Here is a 21,714-nt window from a genome sequence, read left to right on the forward strand (position 1 = left end):
CCAGAGCTGACTTCAGCTCCTAATAAACACCCAGAGATGGGACATTTGTCCTATTTATAGCCTTTATTCTATCTTGCTGGTATGAGATTTCCCTTCAGTTTGTATTTGTAAGACACCTATTTTCAGAACCATATTTGACATAGGAAATATCATGATGCCTTAAAAAACTTCAAGAAAAAAATGTCTTGGGAATAATTAATGAAATAAGATTGGCAATGGTTGCTTGTTGAACCCAATTTTATTGAATCATCATTTCAGCTTTTGGGCATATTTGAAAACACAAAATTTAGTAAAAGAAACTCTAGATTTTGGGAAATACTTATAAAACTTTAATGCTATCAGAAAGGTTTGGATTCAATATTTTATAAACCGAACAGTTTAAAACCTTTTTGTTTAAAAATATCCTTCAGCATATCTGTGTTCATTAGTGTTCATCCAAGTCACTCATGAAGAAGTTATTTGGTTGAAAGTCATAAATATAATCATTTTTGTATATAACTAAATTATGCAATTATAAGTAATAACCATTACATTTAATTTTTAAAATTTATTTATTTTAATTAGAGGCTACTTACTTTACAATATTGTAGTGGTTTTGCCATACATGGACACGAATCAGCCATGGGTGTACATGTGTTCCCCATCCTGAGTCCCACTCCCGCCTCCCTCCCCATCCTATCCCTCTGGGTCATCCCAGTACACCAGCCCTGAGCACCCTGTCTCATGCAATGAACCTGGACTGGTGGTCTGTTTCACATATGATAATATACATGTTTCAATGCTATTCTCTCAAATCATCCCACCCTCACTTTCTCCCATGGAGTCCAAAAGACTGTTCTATACATCTGTGTCTCTTTCGCTGTCTCACATACAGTGTCATCGTTACCATCTTTCTAAATTCCATATATATGCTTTAGTATACTGTATTGGTGTTTTTTATTCTCACTTACTTCACTCTGTATAATAGGCTCCAGTTTCATCCATCTCATTAGAGTTGATTCAAATGTATTCTTTTTAATGGCTGAGTAATATTCCATTGTGTATATGTACCACAGCTTTCTTATCCATTTGTCTGCTTCTATGTCCTGCTTCCATGTCCTGGCTATTATAAACAGTGCTGTGATGAACATTGGGGTACACGTGCCTCTTTCATCTGGTTTCCTTGGTGTGTATGCCCAGCAGTGAGATTGCTGGGTCATATGGAAGTTCTATTTCCAGTTTTTTAAGGATCTCCACATTGTTCTCTATAGTGGCTGTACTAGTTTGCATTCCCACCAACAGTGTAAGTGGGTTCCCTTTTCTCCATACCCTCTCCAGCATTTATTGCTTGTAGACTTTTGGATAGCAGCCATCCTGACTGGCGTGATGAAATAGTACCTCACTGTGGTTCTGATTTGCATTTCTCGGATAATGAGTGATATTGAGCATCTTTTCATCTGTTTGTTAGCCATCTGTATGTCTTCTTTGGAGAAATGTCTGTTTAGTTCTTTGGCCCACTCTTTGATTGGTTCGTTTATTTTTCTGGAATTGAGCTGCAGGAGTTTCTTGTATATATTTTGAGATTAATTCTTTGTCAGTTGCTTTGTTTGCTATTACTTTCTCCCATTCTGAAGGCTGTCTTTTCACCTTGCATATAGTTTCCTTTGTTGTGCAAGAGCTTTTAAGTTTAATTAGGTCCCATTTGTTTGTTTTTGCTTTTATTTCCATTACTGTGGGAGGTGGGTCATAGAGGATCCTGCTGTGATTTATGTCAGAGAGTGTTTTTCCTATGTTTCCCTCTGGGAGTTTTATAGTTTCTGGCCTTACATTTAGGTCTTTAATCCATTTTGAGTTTATTTTTGTGTATGGTGTTACAAAGTGTTCTGGTTTCATTCTTTTACAAGTGGTTGACCAGTTTTCCCAGCACCACTTGTTAAAGAGATTGTCTTTTCTCCATTGTATATTCTTGCCTCCTTTGTCAAAGATAAGGTGTCCATAGGTGCGTGGATTTATCTCTGGGCTTTCTATTCTGTTCCATTGATCTATATTTCTGTCTTTGTGCCAGTACCATACTGTCTTGATGACTGTAGCTTTGTAGTATAGCCTGAAGTCAGGAAGGTTGATTCCTCCAGTTCCATTCCTCTTTCTCAAGACTGCTTTGGATATACAAGTTTTTTTGTATTTCCATACTGATTGTGAACTTATTTCTTCTAGTTCTGTGAAAAATACCGTTGGTGGCTTGAGAGGGTTTGCATTGAATCTATAGATTACTTTGGGTAGTATACTCGTTTTCACTATATTGATTCTTCTGATCCACGAACATGGCATATTTCTCCATCTATTTGTGTCCTCTTTGATTTCTTTCATCAGTGTTTTATAGTTTTCTATATATAAATATTTTGTTTCTTTAGGTAGATATATTCCAAGTATTTTATTCTTTTCATTGCAATGGTGAATGGAATTGTTTCCTTAATTTCTCTTTCTGTTTTCTCATTGTTAGTGTATAGGAATACAAGGGATTTCTGTGTGCTAATTTTATATCCTTCAACTTTACTATATTCATTGATTAGCTCTAGTAATTTTTGGTGGAGTCTTCAGGGTTTTCTATGTAGGAAAACCCACTAGACCATTCAGGTATGACCTAAATCAAATCCTTTATGACTATAGAGTAGAAATGAGAAATAGATTTAAGGGACTAGATCTGATAGACAGAGTGCCTGATGAACTATGGACAGAGGTTCGTGACATTGTACAGGAGACAGGGATCAAGACCATCCCCATGGAAAAGAAATGCAAAAAGGCAAAATGGTTGTCTGAGGAGGTCTTACAAATAGCTGTGAAAAGAAGAGAAGTGAAAAGCAAAGGAGAAAGGGAAAGATATTCCCATTTGAATGCAGAGTTCCAAAGAATAGCAAGGAGAGATAAGAAAGCCTTCCTCAGTGATTGATGCAAAGAAATAGAGGAAAACAACAGAATGGGAAAGACTAGAGATCTCTTCAAGAAAACTAGAGATACCAAAGGGGACATTTCACACAAAGATGGGTTTGATAAAGGATAGAAATGGTATGGACCTAACAGAAGAAGAAGATATTAAGAAGAGGTGGCAAGAATACACAGAAGAACTGTACAAAAAAGACCTTCATGACCCAGATAATCACGATGGTGTGATCACTCACCTAGAGCCAGACATCCTGGAATGTGAAGTCAAGTGGGCCTTAGAAAGCATCACTACGAACAAAGCTAGTGGAGGTAATGGAATTCCAGTTGAGTTATTTCAAATCCTAAAAGATGATGCTGTGAAAGTGCTACACTCAATATGCCATCAAATTTGGAAAACTCAGCAGTGATCACAGGACTGGAAAATTCCATTTTCATTCCAATCCCTAAGAAAGGCAATCCCAAAGAATGCTCAAACTACTGCACAATTGCACTCATCTCACACGCTAGTAAAGTAATGCTCAAAATTCTCCAAGCCAGGCTTCAGCAATATGTGAACTGTGAACTTCCAGATGTTCAAGCTGGTTTTAGAAAAGACAGAGGAACCAGAGATCAAATTGCCAACATCTGCTGGATCATCAAAAAAGCAAGAGAGTTCCAGAAAAACATCTGGTTTTGCTTTATTCATTATGCGAAGCCTTTGACTGTATAGATCATAATAAACTGTGGAAAATTCTGAAAGAGATGGGCATACCAGACCACTTGACCTGCCTCTTGAGAAACTTATATGCATGTCAGGAAGCAACAGTTAGAACTGGACATGGAACAAGAGACTGGTTCCAAATAGGAAAAGGAGTACGTCAAGGCTGTATTTTGTCACCCTGCTTATTTAACTTATATGCAGAGTACATCATGAGAAACGCTGGGCTGGAGGAAGCACAAGCTGGAATCAAGATTGCCGGAGAAATATCAATAGCCTCAGATATGCAGATGACACCACCCTTATGGCAGAAAGTGAAGAGGCACTAAAGAGCCTCTTGATGAAAGTGAAAGAGAAGAGTGAAAAAGTTGGCTGAAAGCTCAACATTCAGAAAACTAAGATCATGGCATCTGGTCCCATCACTTCATGGCAAATAGATAGGAAACAGTGGAAACAGTGGCTGACTTTATTTTTTGGGCTCCAAAATCACTGCAGATGGTGACTGCAGCCATGAAATTAAAAGATGCTTACTCTTTGGAAGGAAAGTTATGACCAACCTAGATAGCATATTAAAAAGCAGAGACATTACTTTGCCAACAAAGGTCCGTCTAGTCAAGGCTATGGTTTTTCCAGTGGTCATGTATGGATGGAGAGTTGGACTGTGAAGAAAGCTGAGTGCAGAAGAATTGATGGTTTTGAACCGTGGTGCTTGAGAAGACTTTTGAGAGTCCCTTGGACTTCAAGGAGATCCAACCAGCCCATCCAAAAGGAGATTAGTCCTGGGTGTCCATTGGAAGGACTGATTTTGAAGCTGAAACTCCGATACTTTGGCCACCTGATGTAAAGAACTGCCTCATTAAAAAAGACCCTGATGCTGGGAAAGATGGAGGGCAGAAGGAGAAGGGAACGACAGAGGATGAGATGGTTGGATGTCATCACCGACTCAATGGACATGAGTCTGGGTGGACTCCGGGAGTTGTGATGGACAGGGAGGCCTGGTTTGCTGCAATTCATGGGGTTGCAAAGAGTCAGACACGACTGAACGACTGAACTGAACTGAACTGAAGCTATCATATTGAGTGAAATAAGTCAGACAAATACAGTATCACTTATCTGTGGAATCTGAAATAGTGATACACATGAACTTATTTATAAATCTGAAATAGACCTCAAACATGGAAACCAGTTATATGGTTACTAAAAGGGATAGTGGGTAAGGGGAGAGTGATAAATTAGGATCTTGGGATTAATATTCACACCACCAAATATAAAATAGACAACCAACAGGGACCTACTGTATAGCACAGGAAACTGTATTCAATATTTTTATAGTAAACTTTGCTTTTTTAAATGAACACTAAGTTTTTTTTATTAATGCATTGTTGATTTACAATGTTGTGTTAGTTTCTGGTGTACAACAAAGTGATTAAGATCACACAGACATATTCATTTTCATATTCTTTTCCATTATGTTTTATTAGAAGATACTGAATATTGCTCCTTGTACTACACAATATGACCTTGTTGTTTATCAATTGAACATATAACACTTTGCATTGCTACTTCTAAACTCCTAATCTACTCTCCGCCACCACCCCACCTGCCTAGCAGCCATAAGTCTGTCATTTTTGTCTGTGAATCTCTTTCATAAATAAGGTCATCTATGTCATATTTTAGAGTCCACATATAAGTGATATCATATGGTATTTTCTTTCTCTTTCTAACTTACTTTACTTAGAATGATAATCTCTAGGTTCATCCATGTTGCTGCAAATGCCATTTTTTTTCCTTTTTATGTTTGTATATATGTACCACATCATCTTTATCCATTCATTTGTTGGTGGATGTTTAAGTTGCCTCTGTTTCTTGGCTATTATAAATAGTGCTGCTGCAAACATAGGGTTATATATTTTATCTTTTATAGCTTATATCTTTTTGAATTATAATCAAGTCTGGATACATGTACAGGAGTAGGACTGCTGGATCATATGGCAACTCTATTTCTGTTTTTTTAAATTCATTTTTGTTTATTATGTGTTTTGTCTGAGCTATGCAGCATCCAGGATTTTTCCACAACTAGGGATCTAACCCAGGTCTCCAGCAATAGAAGCATTGTAATAACCCTTAATGGAAATATATATAAAGAATGTATATACATATACATAATACTGAATCACATTGCTGGGCACTTGAAAGTAACTCAACATTGTAAATGAACTATTCATCAACTAAGATACTAAAGGTTATGCAGAAAGAAGGAATGAACATAATTCATAAATTGCAATGTCTTGGGTTTTGTGTTTGTCTACAAAAGAAGGAAAAAAACCCTGACTGAGGACCTTTTCATGGACACACCTAGAAAGTGCCAGCACTAATGAGTGGCACCACAGCTTCTGTTCAGCTGCACAGCTGAGAGAGATTGACCATGTCAAAGGAAGAAGCAAAGGCCTTGAGGCCAGAGAAAATCTTGGACCCTGTCCCGAGTGCCAGACATGTACTGTTTTGCACAATGAGGATCTGACTCCATTTCTATGGTTCTTCTTTCATAATCTGAGTTTTGTGTATGCAGAGCATGTCCTAGTTTGGGCCCAACATCTCTAGTTCTTTTTTTTTCTTTGCCTGAGATGAGCCATGTAGCTTTGTTCTCCCACTCTTGTGCCAGGAAAAAAAAGACAGTCCCAGAAAATTCTGAGGGACTGACCTGTTTGTAGATCTCCTGGAGGGCAGGCTTGGAAGGAGCAGAAGCAAGTACTGACAAGATTTTCAGTACCATGATTTCCCTCACTGGTCATGCACATCCATGGACATGTAACATTCCTCATGATCAGAGGAGAGAGGCAGGCGCGGATTATGTCCCTTCCCAGGAGCTACCCTTCTGTAAGCTTCCATTAGGTGAGCTGCACACTGGTAGCCACATTTAAGCATTTACTAAGTTATGGTTTTTTTTTTTTTTTTACTTTTCCCTCTACTATTAACTATTAAAACTATTTAAACCTTGAGTTTCTTCCCAAGAAGATATTAAAGAAATTCATTTTACATCAGAAAACTAAAGAGTAACTGAAATATGCTGGCAATGTACCTCTATAGGCAACTTTGTAAAAAGTCATAGATTCATTAAAATAAAATGAAACACATTTCTTATTCTCATGCAATTTGGTCAGTGTTTCATTTGTACTACAGTGCAGCAATTACATAATGGTCATTGGAAAGAAAGCAATAATAAATTTGTGAAGAAATTTCTGTCCTCATGAAACTTCCAGTTCAATAACAAACAAGAAAATTCATAAAAGACAATGCTTGTGTGTATGTGAAACTGTTATAAAGGTGGTGAAAGGAAATGAAAAGGAGGGGTGTTGAGGTAGTAATATATGGGGGTGTCATTGCAACCACTCTTGCTTTGTAACCAAGGGCTTGTTGATACTTAAACACAGTCCAGGTTTTGATGGCTGGTTCCTTTTTTTTTTGGTCCTGTTTTACTGTTTTTTTGTCTTTGTCTTCCTTTGGTCCATTGACCCATAGAACAGTTGTGTGATCCAGACCATATAATGACCACACTCAGGTTCCAATGCTAGTAAGGCACCTCATCACTATTATAGAAGTCTTTAAAAATAGAATAGAAGCCTACTCTTAGCACAAAGCTTGCAGGCATTTCTGCTTCACCTCTTAAATAAATCTGGGCTAAAACTTGGGGAGGTGGGAGTTGGTTCATTTGGGTGGTAACCCACCTTCTCCCCAGATTGTTGGCTTCCTTAAAATAAAACTGCTTTTCCTTTACCCAAAACTTTTTCTAGTTGTTGGCTTCTTGGTTGATGAGCAGTCGAGCCTGTTTGGTGACGTCATGGTGGAACAGCTACTGCATCTTCACTGTGTGGGATCTTCTGGGGAGAACTTCCTCACCATCATTTGACTAGGGACTTGAAAGGAAGGAGGGAGACCCTTATGTGAATGTTGTGTGAAAGTTTCCAGGCAAAGGGAATAATGCCAGGCCCTGTGGCAGGAGCATCCCATCACACCCAAGGAGCAACAAGGAAGCTTGAAGGCTGGAGCAGAGTGAGGTCTGGCCAGGCTGTGGAGAGTTAACCAGGTGTCAAACCCCTAGGACTCGTGGGTGATGTGTGCATTTTTTTCTTGTAGTCTGATGAGCAGAAATTTATGGTGAGGGTGGGCTGATGAGTGGCCTGACTGGATCTCCTGGATTGGGTGTAGAACAGCCTTCAGGTTAGGGCAAGAGAAGGAGGGTGGTTAGCTACAGCAGCCACAGTCATCTTGTCAAGAAGTGAAGGCCACAAGACTGGATGAGGTCAGCAAGGGGATGTTTTAATGAGAAAGAAAACTGGCCCCAAACTACATTCCAGGTCAAAACTAATGTTACAGCTTGGGGAGAGAAATAGAGACCATCCATGGAGCCATAAAAAAAAGGCAGGTGATTTTGGAAAAAATTAACCAAACAAAGACAATGATAAAAACTGTAGAATACATCATGTTAGGCACTCAGTCATTGTTCACCTCGTCCGAGCCCATGGACTGTATCCTGTCAGACTCTTCTGTCCAAAGAATTCTGCAAGCAAGAATACTGGAGTGGATAGCCATTCCCTTCTCCAGGGGATCTTGCTGACCCAGGGATTGAACCCAAGTCTCTTGCATTGTAGGCAGTTTCTTCACTGTCTGAGCTACCAGAACTGGAATCTAAATGAAGGAAACATTTTAAAGAGTGAGACAGTGACTGTCACATAAAGCCAGTAGAAAATACTGAGGACTGAAATCCTTTACCATGATAGAATTGTTCCAAAGTGGGATTGTGATGGAGACAGCTCTGTGCATTTACTCACACAAAAATCAAAGAATTGTGTATTTAAATGAGTTACTATATGGCATGTAAAGTATACCTCAAGAAATCCTCTACATAAAAAAAAAAACTGTATATTTATTTAGCACATATCTACTGAATAGTGCTACAGCCAGGTATTCTTCACCAAGGGGAAGTAAAAACAGACATTTAGAAAAGAGACATGTGTATAAATATGCAAAAAACTATTCACAATACCCCACAATTCATGTACCCCAAATGTCAGTTATTAAGAGAATAGATAAATATTTTGTAATTTACTCTTACAAGGAAAAATTATTCAGCCCTAAAAACAGAAAGAATTGCTTTCTCATATAAAAACATGTGACTCATAAGAAAAAATTTACTTAGAGCAAAAGAGAAAACATCAAAGTGTACATTGTGATTCATTTCAAATTTGTTAAGTTCAACTCCTGCTAAACTGTTAGATGTTTAGAAAAACTGAAAGTGAGGAAGCATGGAGTGACAGTGGGTGTGTTTCAACTGAAATGTGACAGAGAGGTCTTTTCTGTTCCATTGGATATGATTGATATGTATGTTGATACACTGAAGTTTTGGATTCTGTAGTGGTTCTGAATTTTAAAGATTTGTGAAGACATAAAGTGAAGATTGACACATTTCAGTATATTTCAATTGTATATTGATATAAACACTCCATGACAGATGTAAATAAAAATTACCATTAGATAATAATAGAATTACATTTTCTTTACATATTTCCCTATGACCCCATAATACAATCACTGACCAATCCAGGGTGCTGATTGCTGGTTGGGTTCCAGGTGGAATGCTGGGTTTGCTGTGGCTGGTGGTGCCATAGTAACTGGGCACCTGTGGTGAGTGAGTGTCATGGAGGGGCTGCCATTCTCTGTGGAGCTTGGCTTTGGGCTGATACTTGGGGAGCTCAGTGAGGTGGTGGTATTGCTGCTGCCCAGTGGGCAGAGATCACAGTTCACTTTTCAGAGCCTCCAGTGGGAGAAAGTGGTGTATCTGCCTGTCATCAACTTATTGGTGGGTCTTTTATTTACATTCAGATTTGTTCAGTCTGTTAGAATGCGACTATATGTAGGACATGAAATCCAGCTCACAGAAACATTGGCTGCATAGATTGATGAGAAATGCCAACTCACTGACTAATATTGTGTTGCCAAAAATAAGTATGCAGAGATGGAGACATCTATACAGAAAACCAAGCTAGAGAATGAGTCATTAAATATACTCAGCCTTACTGTCACTTATAGAAAACTGAGGAAGGTCAACCTGATTTTGAGGCAGGAAGTCAATTCTGTGGTTCAAAAACTGATGAAAAAGAGATTCATGCAGTCTAAATAAGAAGAGGAGATGGAGGAGGTGCTAAAAGTGCTCAAGGACCTGAAAGAGGTAATGAGAATCACCAGATCCCAAGGCCTTTTCCAAACCAGCCAGGAGGCCTGATGGTCTCTTCCCTAGGAGTGGGCCTGAGTATTAACTGTGCTGTTCCCTGCCCTCCTCTCAGGCCTCCCAGCATGCTGGGCTGCATTCACCCACTTTCATGACTCTCCACCACAGTTACACTGAGACCCGTGAGTGCAGGGCAGCCTCCACCTTGGACTGTATTTCTCCAACTTCACATGCTGAGCACAGCAATGAAGCTTTTGCGTTAGACTTCTTTCATCTAACTGTGGGACTTTCTCCATTTACAGAATGCTCGGATTATCTCCTATTACAGTGAAATAAATGTACTTTAGAGACTAATCTTTTACTTAGTTTGAAACTTCATTAAGCCACAATTCTCAAGATAGTTTTGGTATCTATTATATATCAATCCTATAGGATATATATATATATAATATATAATATCCTCTGTGCAAATATTGCATTTCAATGTGAAAATATATGCAACTCATCAGTATAGAATTTAGCTGGCAATAGCAATACTTAGAAAGTTAAATTCCCAACAGTTATAAGTTTAATTCAAAGCACTGGGATGACCCAGAGGGATGGGAGGGAGGTGGCAAAGGGGTTCAGGATGGGGAACACATGTAAATCCATGGCTGATTCACATCAATGTATGGCAAAAACAACTACAAAAAAAAAAAAAAAAAGAAAGAAAGAAAAAAAAAAATAAACAAATGGGACCTAATTAAACTTAAAAGCTTTTGCACAACAAACGAAACTATAAGCAAGGTGAAAAGACAGCCTTCAGAATGGGAGAAAGTAACAACAAACGAAGCAACCAACAAAGGATTAATCTCAAAAATATACAAGCAACTCCTGCAGCTCAATTCCAGAAAAATAATGACCCAATCAAAAAATGGGCCAAAGAACTAAACAGACATTTCTCCAAGGAAGACATACAGATGGCTAACAAACACATGAAAAGATGCTCAACATCACTCATTATCAGAGAAATGCAAATCAAAAACCACAATGAGGTACCATTACACGCCAGTCAGGGTGGCTGCTATCCAAAAGTCTACAAGCAATAAATGCTGGAGCAGGTATGGAGAAAAGGGACCTGCTTACACTGTTTGTGGGAATGCAAACTAGCACAGCCACTATGGAGAACAGTGTTGAGATTCCTTATAAAACTGGAAATAGAACTGCCATATGACCCAGCAATCCCACTGCTGGGCATACACACTGAAGAAACCAGAACTGAAAGAGACATGTGCACCCCAATGTTCATCGCAGCACTGTTTATAATAGCCAGGACATGGAAGCAACCTAGATGCCCATCAGCAGACGAATGGATAAGAAAGCTGTGGTACATATACACAATGGAATATTACTCAGCCATTAAAAAGAATACATTTGAATCAATTCTAATGAGATGGATAAAACTGGAGCCCATTATACAGAGTGAAGTAAGCCAGAAAGAAAAACACCAATACAGTATACTAACGCATATATATGGAATTTCCAGAAAGATGGTAATGATAACCCTATATGCAAGACAGAAAAAGAGACACAGATGTATAGAACAGACTTTTGGACTCTGTGGGAGAAGGCAAGGGTGGGATGATCTGAGAGAACAGCATCGAAACATGTATATTATCAAGTGTGAAACAGATCGCCAGTCCAGGTTGGATGCATGAGACAAGTGCTCGGGGCTGGTGCACTGGGATGACCCAGAGGGATGGGATGGGGAGGGAGGTGGGAGGGGGGTTCAGGATGGGGAACACATGTACACCCATGGCTGATTCATGTCAATGTATGGCAAAAACCACTACAATATTGTAAAGTAATTAGCCTCCAACTAATAAAAATAAATGAAAACAAAACAAAACAAAGCAGCTTTTCTGCCTTTTTGTCTATAAATAATGATTATCCCTCTTTGAGAGGCTCTTAAATAGAACACTCAGAAAGAAATTGTTATCACAAAATATTTATATTCCAATTTAACAATGGCTACATTTGAAAAATTACACGGAGGTTGTTTCCTTTCATTGCAAGATTGCTGCAGTGTGAGTTTTCTGAACAAGAAATCCAGCTGGACAATTGGGGGGAATTGCCAGTTGCTGCTCTTCACCTTTCACTCCCCATCTTGCACGCACTCCTCAGTAGAAAGCTAGGAAATTCTCAAGAGGTTTTTCCTCACATGATTAAGTCCAAACTCCACAGTTAGCATCTTTATTCACAAGTTACAACCTCTCACTAAACAATGAGCACAAATTGGTTTTTATCCTGGTGTAAGGGAAGCAGAGCAAAACATTTGTATAACAGGAATCACATGAGTAAATGACAGAGAACATCAAGATATAGTAAATGGCATTTTCTCATAATTTTTTAATAAAGGTGTGCTTGGATTAGAGAAAATTAATGAAAACCAAAGAGAAAGTCCATGTTTTTTTGTCAGGAGTGAGGAAGGGAGAGGGGAGAGGGGAGAGGAAGATTCCAGACATGAAAATTAAACTGAAGACATAGCATCTGTTGGGATCTGATAGGTTTTATACAGAAAAATGAACAGGGAATGTGGGAGCAGTGGAATGGCATGGTGGTCTTGGTAGAAGTGGTCCTGGAAGGCTGCTCCATGGAGAGGCCACATGGGTAGAGACTTTGTAATCTGAAGGAAGAGTTACAAGTGATACCTCTGAAAGAGGCAGGATCATGGTGGATATGAGGACCAGCCAAAATGCAAGGTGGCCATAATGTACTGAAGGAATAGCAGAAATGGAGGTAAAGGCCACCAGGTGTCAGAAAATGGAGGGAGCTGACACCACAATAAGGAGTTTGATTTCCTTTTAAAAGAACATTGGCTGCCATTTTGCCAAAAGCTTATCCAAAGTGGGAGACTATGACAGGGGTTAGAGGCTGAGAACAGTGATGTCTAGACCAAAGGGAGAAATGAAAGTGGACATGGAGTTATGGAATCAGATCCAGGTTGAATCCTAAAGGCAGGACTGTGAGACATAGTAATTCCTGTGGGTCCCAGGGAAGAGAAGAATCAGGATGAAGTCAAGAATTCCTACCTGAGCATCTGCATCAGAGATGGTGTTTTCTAGTGAAATGGGGAAGGAGGCAGAGGAGCATAGTTGGATGGGAAATTGGAGGGAAATTGTTTAGCGGAGACATTAGACAAGGTCCTATGGCACCAGAGCAGAAATATCAAGTGCACAGGGTGATACAAGCGTATTGGGGGTTAGGAAGTGATTACAGATGTAGCTATAAATATGAAGTGTCACTGGGAATAAAGTTAATTAGCAGAGAAGTAGTGCAGGGGTGGGTTAGTTTCATGGGGTGAACTCTGTGAACCTGTTTGTGCTCAGAGGCCTATTTGGCTTTCCCAGTATCAACAATAAAACAAGTTTCTGCAATGGTGGATTCCTTGACTCTGTCCCCACATGTTCAGGCTTCAGTTGTGCAGAATCCCCATATTAGTCCGTTTTCATAGCGTGGAAAGGGCCAAGTCAGGTAGTTCTAGAGGGATCTACTATTTCCCCCAGCGGGCATTTACTGCTTGACATTGGATACGCGGTAGCATATTTGTCGGCCTCCCTCATGACCCTTTCAACCCAACATGAAGAGATGTCGTGGTCGTCTGATTAAATATGACCATGACATCTTTTCATGTTAGGTTGAAAGCCAAGGAGATATATTGAAATGCATCCATGTGTTTACATGGATCATCTATGTAGCTTCCCAAATCCAGTTTGATTTCCCTTAGCTCTAGGAGTGAGAAGAGCTTATGGATCCAGGTGGGTCTGAATCCCCCTCCAGTTTTGACTAAAGGGCATACTCAAGCCAGTGGAGAGGGTGCGCAGGGTATGGGGGTGTTCTGACTATATTGAGGGGGTAGCACTAGGTGATTTTGGAGCAGTGGAAGGTGAACCTTATAGGGGGCTTCTTTTTCTTGGTCGTCTGTGTCAAACACCCTCTGTTTAGCCTGTTCATACTTAATCCCTCACTTGAGGCAGAGTTCCTTCATGTCTCTTAATGGTAGGAAATTTGAACATAGAAAATCCACCCATTTCCGTTGTGTCTTACAGAAAAAATCTAACTGTAGGATAGTATTGTAACTTAAGCTCCCATTTTGGGGCCAGTGTTCCCTACCCTCCAGAGGATATTGTGGCCATGCTGAGTTTCAAAAGAATCTTAAGCATCTTCACCTCACAGTCTGAGGGCCAAATAGCTCCCATTTATTAAGGATACATCTTAAGGGCATCTGTTGATGAGTTGATTGGTTGTTTCCTGTCTGGAACAATGGCAAGGACAGAGAAAAACTAATCAGCCTCTTAGCCTTAGGATGGATCCCAGGGTGTTCTTCCATGACATAAGGTTTTCAGTCTGATAGCTGGGCATCCCTGGGTCTAGGTGCAGATCCCAAGGCAGCTCACCAGAATCCTGGGATCCCCAACTAAACCCAGACATTCCCAAGGTCTCTAGCTCGGTCAGCGTCAGGTAAGTTTGAATGGAAGTCCTCCCTAACCTTGTACACTGACTGAGACCTGGGTGTCCCCAGATCAGTGAGTGTGCCCATTTTGGTTGTAGGCTGTGAGCCAGCATCCCGGGTCAGAATGTAGGTCTCAAGGCAATCTGGGCACCTTGAGGGCCCCTTACTAAAGCAGAGCATATCTGCAATCCCTGGTGGTGATGTGCCCTTGTTTGTGTCACGACCCAGTCCTGGGGATAGATGGCATGGTATAGAGCCAACCAAGATAGCATCCATAAACTGGGAGGTTGGCCTGGATTTTTACTAAAATCAAAACCTGCTATAATAGTAGGACTGGCATTGCCTATAGTGGAATTATCCCATTTATGGGTCCATTCTAATTGGTAACAGAAATGGTGGTAGAAAAGAAGATTTATTGATTCACTTAAAGACATGAGAATTGGTTTCACTCTCAGTCGGTTAAAGAGTCCTTGTCTACAAAGGGTGTGTATCTGAGGCCATAGAGGGATGGCAATAGGATTATAGAAGCAAGGGGAAATGAACTTACTCAAACGGAGTATGGGAAGTGCTCTAGAGGCTCAAAGTAAGGGAGTGGCATTCTGGTCTAGGGGGAGTTTCCTCAGGTGTCAGAGATATGCCTGTGAAACTCGGATACATGCAGCTCATAGGCAGGGTCCCCAAAGCAGTGGGGGCTGATAGGGTGAGCAGAGTTGCCCCCTGAGAGAGGCTGTCAATATGTGAATTTCTAGGATGGTTTGTGTCCCTGTGAACCATTTAGATTTGCATGGTGGCATATGTTGTGCTTTCAGGTATTTTAAGAGACATGGGAAATGGAGGAGAGAGCCTTTTGACCCATTGGGGAAGGCAGAGACAGTGTTGCTTGGGGGAATTTTCTAAGATGGGGTTCCCGAGTCCACCTGTCAGCCAACCCCCAAGGAGATCACAAGAGCAACATGCATTTCCACAGGCCTCCCAAAATGTACAGGTCTTTAGGAAGTGTACTGCCCAACTTCCTCAGAGTCACTTGCAATGTGGCATAGAGGGAAGAAGGAACAGGGACTGCAGATGGCCAAGACATGCCGAGCAGCAAGTCAGACCAGCTGGGAAAAAGAAAATGAGGACTCAGCCTCATAATCCTGTGTCCAAGGGTGGAGCGGATTCAGTGGTTTGCTTGTACCAATATGTGCCTAAGTTGCACAGAATGTGCCTCAGTGGGGGAGGACATCAAGTATCTGGTCCATTCTATGACTCCCTCATCCTGTCACGAGAGTCTTCCAGTGACAGGTGCCCTAATGGAATTTAAAAGCCTGATTTTCAATCGGCCTAATCCAGTTTAAAGGAGAAAGAGAAAAGAGGAAACGAGAACTCTTGCTCGTTTTGGCAGCAGTCACCTGGGAACAATGGGCAATGGGGCCTTTGGAGCATGCCAGGGGTAACCCTGGACAAGGTTCTTCAATTACTTCCACTGCCACTCACCTGTTTGCAGAGGGTTTGAGGAGATAAGAGATGAAAAACTGTATGAGAACTTAGAGGTCATGGCCTTTCCAATGCATTGCCTAGGGTAGCATAGGTGGCGGGGTCAGGGTGGGGCAGGTCATAATGATGAAAGGAGGTTAAGGTCCTTCTAGCCATAGGGTCAAGGATCCTTCCTTTGCTGATGTGAGTAAGCACCAAGATGTCAAGCTAGTTCTTCTTCCTTAGTTCTTATCTCATGGTAGGAAAGAATTGAAATGACAAACTAGTGTTCACCTCAAGCAGGCAAGATACATTGGGCAAGCAGCAGGCATACTCTATCAAGATGAGTGGACCAGTCCCCTCAGGAGTGGCCCTGTCCCAGTTAACCTTCCCTCTTTTTAATTAATTTATTTATTTCTTTAATTAGTTGGAGGCTAATTACTTTACAATATTGCAGTGGGTTTTGTCATACATTGATACCCCTAGTTTCCTTTTCTGATCTAGTTCTTGGGGTCTGATTGGTTTTTTTCTATGCAAAATAGGAGATTGTACCAGCGTTTTCCTGACTGGTTACACACAGGACCAATCAGGGAAGGGGGTGTGTATTCCTGCCAGAGTTTCTTACTATCTTCTGTGGCTCCCCCACCCCCTTCCCTTTTTTTGGAAATGCTGCTTATTCTGACAGCTATCTTGGACCCTGTTTCCCCATTCTATCTACATAACAAGCCCTCATGGGTAGGACTTGAACCCAGCCAAAACCCACAGTCTTCCAACTGAGATCACAGACCTGGTTTCAGGACCTAATGAAACTCAGGTTTCTGATGTGTCTCTGCAGAGAGAATTGAGCTAGAGACAGAGTGATAAGTAGACATGTTTAGAGAGGAAACGCACTCTACAAACAGAGTGTGGGTGATCTCACAAGGAGAGAGACTGGGTAGTTTCATTGACTAATGAGTGGGGAGATTATTCCAACTGCTTTGGGGAAGGGTTGGAGAATTTTAGGAATTGGGCCACCACCCACTTTTTTAGAGCCTTTAGGGGCTTCCCAAGTGGTGCTAACGGGTGCTAAAGAACCCGCTGCCAATGCAGGAGACAAAAGAGACATGAGTTTGATCTCTGGGTCAGGAAGCTCTTCTGGAGGAGGGAAACCCACTCCAGTATTCTTGGCTGAAGAATCCCATGGACAAAGGAGCCTGGCAGGCTATATAGTCCATAGGGTCGCAAAGAGTCAGACATGACTGAAGTGACGGCATGCACCACTTTTTGATCTTTGAGGGTTGACCTTAGAACTGTCATGGCGTCTCTGAGTGTGTCATTTAACTTGCTGATGTCTTAAACTGAGCCTATACTGAGAATCAAGGTCTCATCCATGTTGACCTGCTTGCTATCCTGGACCCACTGGACTCTCATTTTTTCAAAGGTTGTGCCCTGCCCCCTCCCTTATGTTTCACTAGTGTGTGATCAGGAGTCTGCTCTGAACCAAGAGGGGAGTGGTTTGCGGGCTTCTTCTGGGACTTGCTTTCAATTTTTCTAATTCCCAAAATAGGGACTGCAGCCCTTGTGTCACAGTATAGAGGATGCCTTACAACTCTGATACAAATCGTTCTATGGTTTTAGTATAAAAACTGCTTTCTAAAAATGATATGCTTCCTTCAAAGATGAAATAGTCTTTGATATTGATTAAATGTTTTAAACCTTTAGATGGGTGGTTAATTAAAGAGGCTGTGAAATAAATTAGTAGGGAATTGGTGAGCTTGGCTGTCATAAGGCCTCCCAAAAGTTGGGTCCATGAGCTGCCAGGACCAGGACCCATGAATCTGAGTGCACAAAACATACAGAGGAGGTTCTCTCATGACTTCATGAAACATCTCTAATGGGAGTCAAGACAAAGATACGTTTAGATGTAATGGTTAGTACTTGTTAATTGCATAATTTAGTTATATACATAAGTAATTACATTTATGACTTTAAATCAATTTTGTTTAACAGGCAACCATTGCCAATCTTACTTCATTGATTATCCCCAGCACTTTTTCTCTTGACATTTTATAGGCAAATAACAGACATCATGATATTTCCTATGCCAAATAAGGTTTGGAAAATATGTGTCTTACAAGTGGAAACTGTAGAAAAAGGAGGGGAATGTCTTGCCAGCAAGATAGGATTGAGGCTAAAACTAGGACGAATGTCCCATCTATGTTTGCTTAAGAGTTGAAATCAGCTCTAAGGAGGACTCAAATTGCCAGAGATCAATTTGCCAAATCCATTGGATCATAGAAAAAGCAAGAGAATTCCAGAAAAAAAAAATCTACTTCTGCTTCATTGACTATGCTAAAGCCTTTGTGTGGATCACAACAAACTGTGGAAAATTCTTAAAGAAATGGGAATATCAGGCCACCTTACCTGAGAAACCTATATGCAGGTCAAGAAGCAACAGTTAGAACAGGACATGGAACAATGGACCAGTTCAAAATTTGGAAAGGAGTACATCAAGGCTGTATGTTGTTACCCTGCTTATTAAACTTCTATGCAGAGTACATCATGAGAAATGCTGGGCTGGATGAATTAAAGCTGCAGAATCAAGAATGCCTGGAGAAATATCAATAACCTAAGATATGCAGATGACACCACCCTAATGGCAGAAAATGAAGAGGAATTAAAGAATCTCTTAATAAGGGTGAAAGAGGACATTGAAAAAGCTGGCTTAAAACTCAACATTCAAAATACAAAGATCATGGCATCTGGTCCCATCACTTCATGGCAAATAGATGGGGAAAAAATGAAAACAGTGACAGACTTTATTTTCTTGGGCTCCAAAATCACTGTGGACAGTGACTGCAGCCATGAAATTAAAAGACATTTGCTCCATAGGAAAGCTATGACAAACCTAGGCAGTGTATTAAAAAGCAGAGACATTAGTAATTATTTTTTTATTTTATTATTTTTTTCCCATTTATTTTTATTAGTTGGAGGCTAATTACTTTACAATATTGTAGTGGTTTTTACTAAGGATAATTCAAAAAAAAAAAAAAAAAAAGCAGAGACATCACTTTGGCAACAAAGGTCCATGTAGTCAAAGCCAAGGCTTTTCCAGCAGTCATGTACAAATGTGAGAGTTGCATTGTAAAGAAGGCTCAGTGTCAAAGAAATAATGCTTTCAAACTGTAGTGCTGGAGAAGACTCTTGAAAGTCCCTTGGACAGCAAGGAGATCAAACTAGTCAATCCTAAAGGAAATCAACCCTGAATATTCATTGGAAGGACTGATGTTGAAGCTGAAGCTCCAATACTTTGGCCACCTGATGTGAAGAGCCAACTCATTGGAAAAGACTCTGATGCTGGGAAAGATTGAGGTCAGGAGAAAAAGAGGATGAGATGGTTGGATGGCATCATCAACTCAGTGGACATGAGTCTGAGCAAACTCTGGGAGATAGTGAAGGACAGGGAAGCCTGGCTTGCTGCAGTCCATGGATTGAAGAGTCGGACACGACTTAATGACTGACAATAACAACAACAACAACAACAACAACAAAAGAGTCAACCAAATTTTACTGGTGCTTTGGGCTCACCCACTAGAACCATGAAATATCAATTATGGGCTTCAGTATGCATGTGGTACACAAATCCATCACTGAGATTTACCTGACCAGCTAGGTAAATTAATGGGTAACATCTTCCTTTAGAAAATACAGGTAAACCCCACCAAAACATATCAACTTTTATGCTAAATAACAGTAACAATCAGATCCATTGTAATGGCTAAGAAAAAAATAGCAAATACTGGGAATGATATGGAATAACTTAAGCTCTTATATTGGTGATAAAAAAAATTAATTTAAATACACAGCTTTTTCATGAACCAGCCATTTTGCCTTCCAGTTTTTATCCAAGGGAAAAAATAGGCCCACAAAATTGTGTGACTGAATGTTTACAGTAGCTTTTAAAATTCTTTCCAAAAGTGGAGACACATTACATATCCAGCAACAGGAAAAGGTACAATACAGTATAGCTATATAAAGGTTTAAATTGGGAAACTTAGCTTTAAAATGTGTCAGTTTTATAATACAACAATTGGTTAAATCTCATAAAAATCACGAAGAGCAAAAGTGAGGTAGGGGGAGAAGCTGTCTTGTTGAAAATAAGAGCCTTAGTCATGTATTACAAATGGGATCCCACCTCTTCTTTCCCTGATCAGCTTCCAGAATCCTGGAACCCATGCTTAATCCTGCTGGGCAGAAGACAGAAGAACACATGTGAGGACACCTAGAGACATCCAGTCCAGGTCAAAGACCTTCAGCTCTGTAAGCTTCCCATCAGTTAGCACAGTGAGGAGCACTGAGATCCAGGCTATCAGCCAGGAACATAGAGTTCACAGTCAGCTGATTGCTACCCTGCACACAATGTGAACAAGCAGGGGAGGGCATCTTCTAGTATGAAAGATGATAAAAGTTGCAGAGCAGTCCCCCAAAGAACAGGAAAAAAAAAAAAAAAAAACCACAAAAAGAAAAACTCTGAGGAAAACATGATAAATTCTCTCTTAATGTATTTTTGAAAATAAGGAATATATTGTATCCATTGAGCACTCTCGTGTACATATGCTACAGCAATACATATGTATGTATGAGTATATATGTATGTTTAGGTATATGTGGATACCTAATATGCATATGTATATGGTTTCTGGAACAACCCAGAAAGTTCCACCAAGAGTCTTGCTACCCTCATTTGCAGCTCTACATACCTACATGGAATAGAAAGCTCCTGACTCACCTTGGAGAATTTGAACAGAACCACTTGGATATACAGTATACACTGACAACACACTCTCAGTACATATGTCATCATGTGTACCCCCATCACACATCAGCACAAATGGTTTTATTGTCAATTATATATTCAGGGCAGTTTAGAAAACCCCCCTCTGCTCCCTTGTCTGTTGGTTCCCAGGGGACTCATGTGACTAATATTCACATTCAGGGTCTTCATGTTAGAACCCTGAAAGCTGGCCTTGACTTGCAGGAGTAGTCAACTAGGAATGATGACTGAATTTTCCTGCATCTCAGTTTACACCTCTATGGTACAAGGTTATAGCAGAAACTACCTTATTTTGTCCTCATGAGGACTGGCTGAGGTCCAAATAATGTATGCTTTTAATTTCTTTTCTCATCTGAATGTTTCTGGCTAGTTGCTTGGCAGGATTAGAAGACTCACGTGGCTTGCATGAGTTCTGACTTCCTGCCTAAAGAATATTGAATTCCAGCCTTGGGAAGTGGAAGGGAATGGATTTAATGGTTCATAGGCTTATAGGGCTGGAAATTTCCCTCAGAAGCATAAGGGAAGCTGAGAACTCTTATTATCCAAAGATCACCTGACTATGAGGGTTAGGATACACATACGCAGACCAGAGTTCAACCCCAATTGCAGGCTGAGCCTCCAGGTCAAACACTGGTTGGCATCATTTGACAAGGGGCAGAGACAAGAGCAGCACTTCCTGTACCATGACTCTGTGATGGTTCAACCACATTCCTCACTTCTCTCAGGGCTCTATGACTACCTCACATGTCGCTTCCCATGCTGTGAAAAGCGACTAGGATGGGGATTCTGCACAGCTCAAGCCCAAACATGTGGGGACAGGATCAAGGAAACCACTATTGCAGAAACTTGTTTTGGTGTTAATACTGGGAAACCCAATTTGGCCTCTGAGCACAAACAGACCCACAGAGTTCACCCCATGAAATTAACCCAGCCCTTGGACTAATTCTCTGTTAAAGTAACTTTACTTCCTGATGACCCTTCATACTGATAGCTACATCTGTAATCACTTCCTAACTCCCAAGGCACTTGTATCACTCTTTACACTGGTATTTCTGCTCTGGTGCCATGGGACCTTGTGTAGTCTCCTTTAGACAATCTCCTTTCAATTTCCC

Source organism: Odocoileus virginianus, unplaced genomic scaffold (genome assembly GCF_023699985.2).
Source record: "Odocoileus virginianus isolate 20LAN1187 ecotype Illinois unplaced genomic scaffold, Ovbor_1.2 Unplaced_Contig_9, whole genome shotgun sequence".
NCBI lineage: Eukaryota > Metazoa > Chordata > Mammalia > Artiodactyla > Cervidae > Odocoileus > Odocoileus virginianus.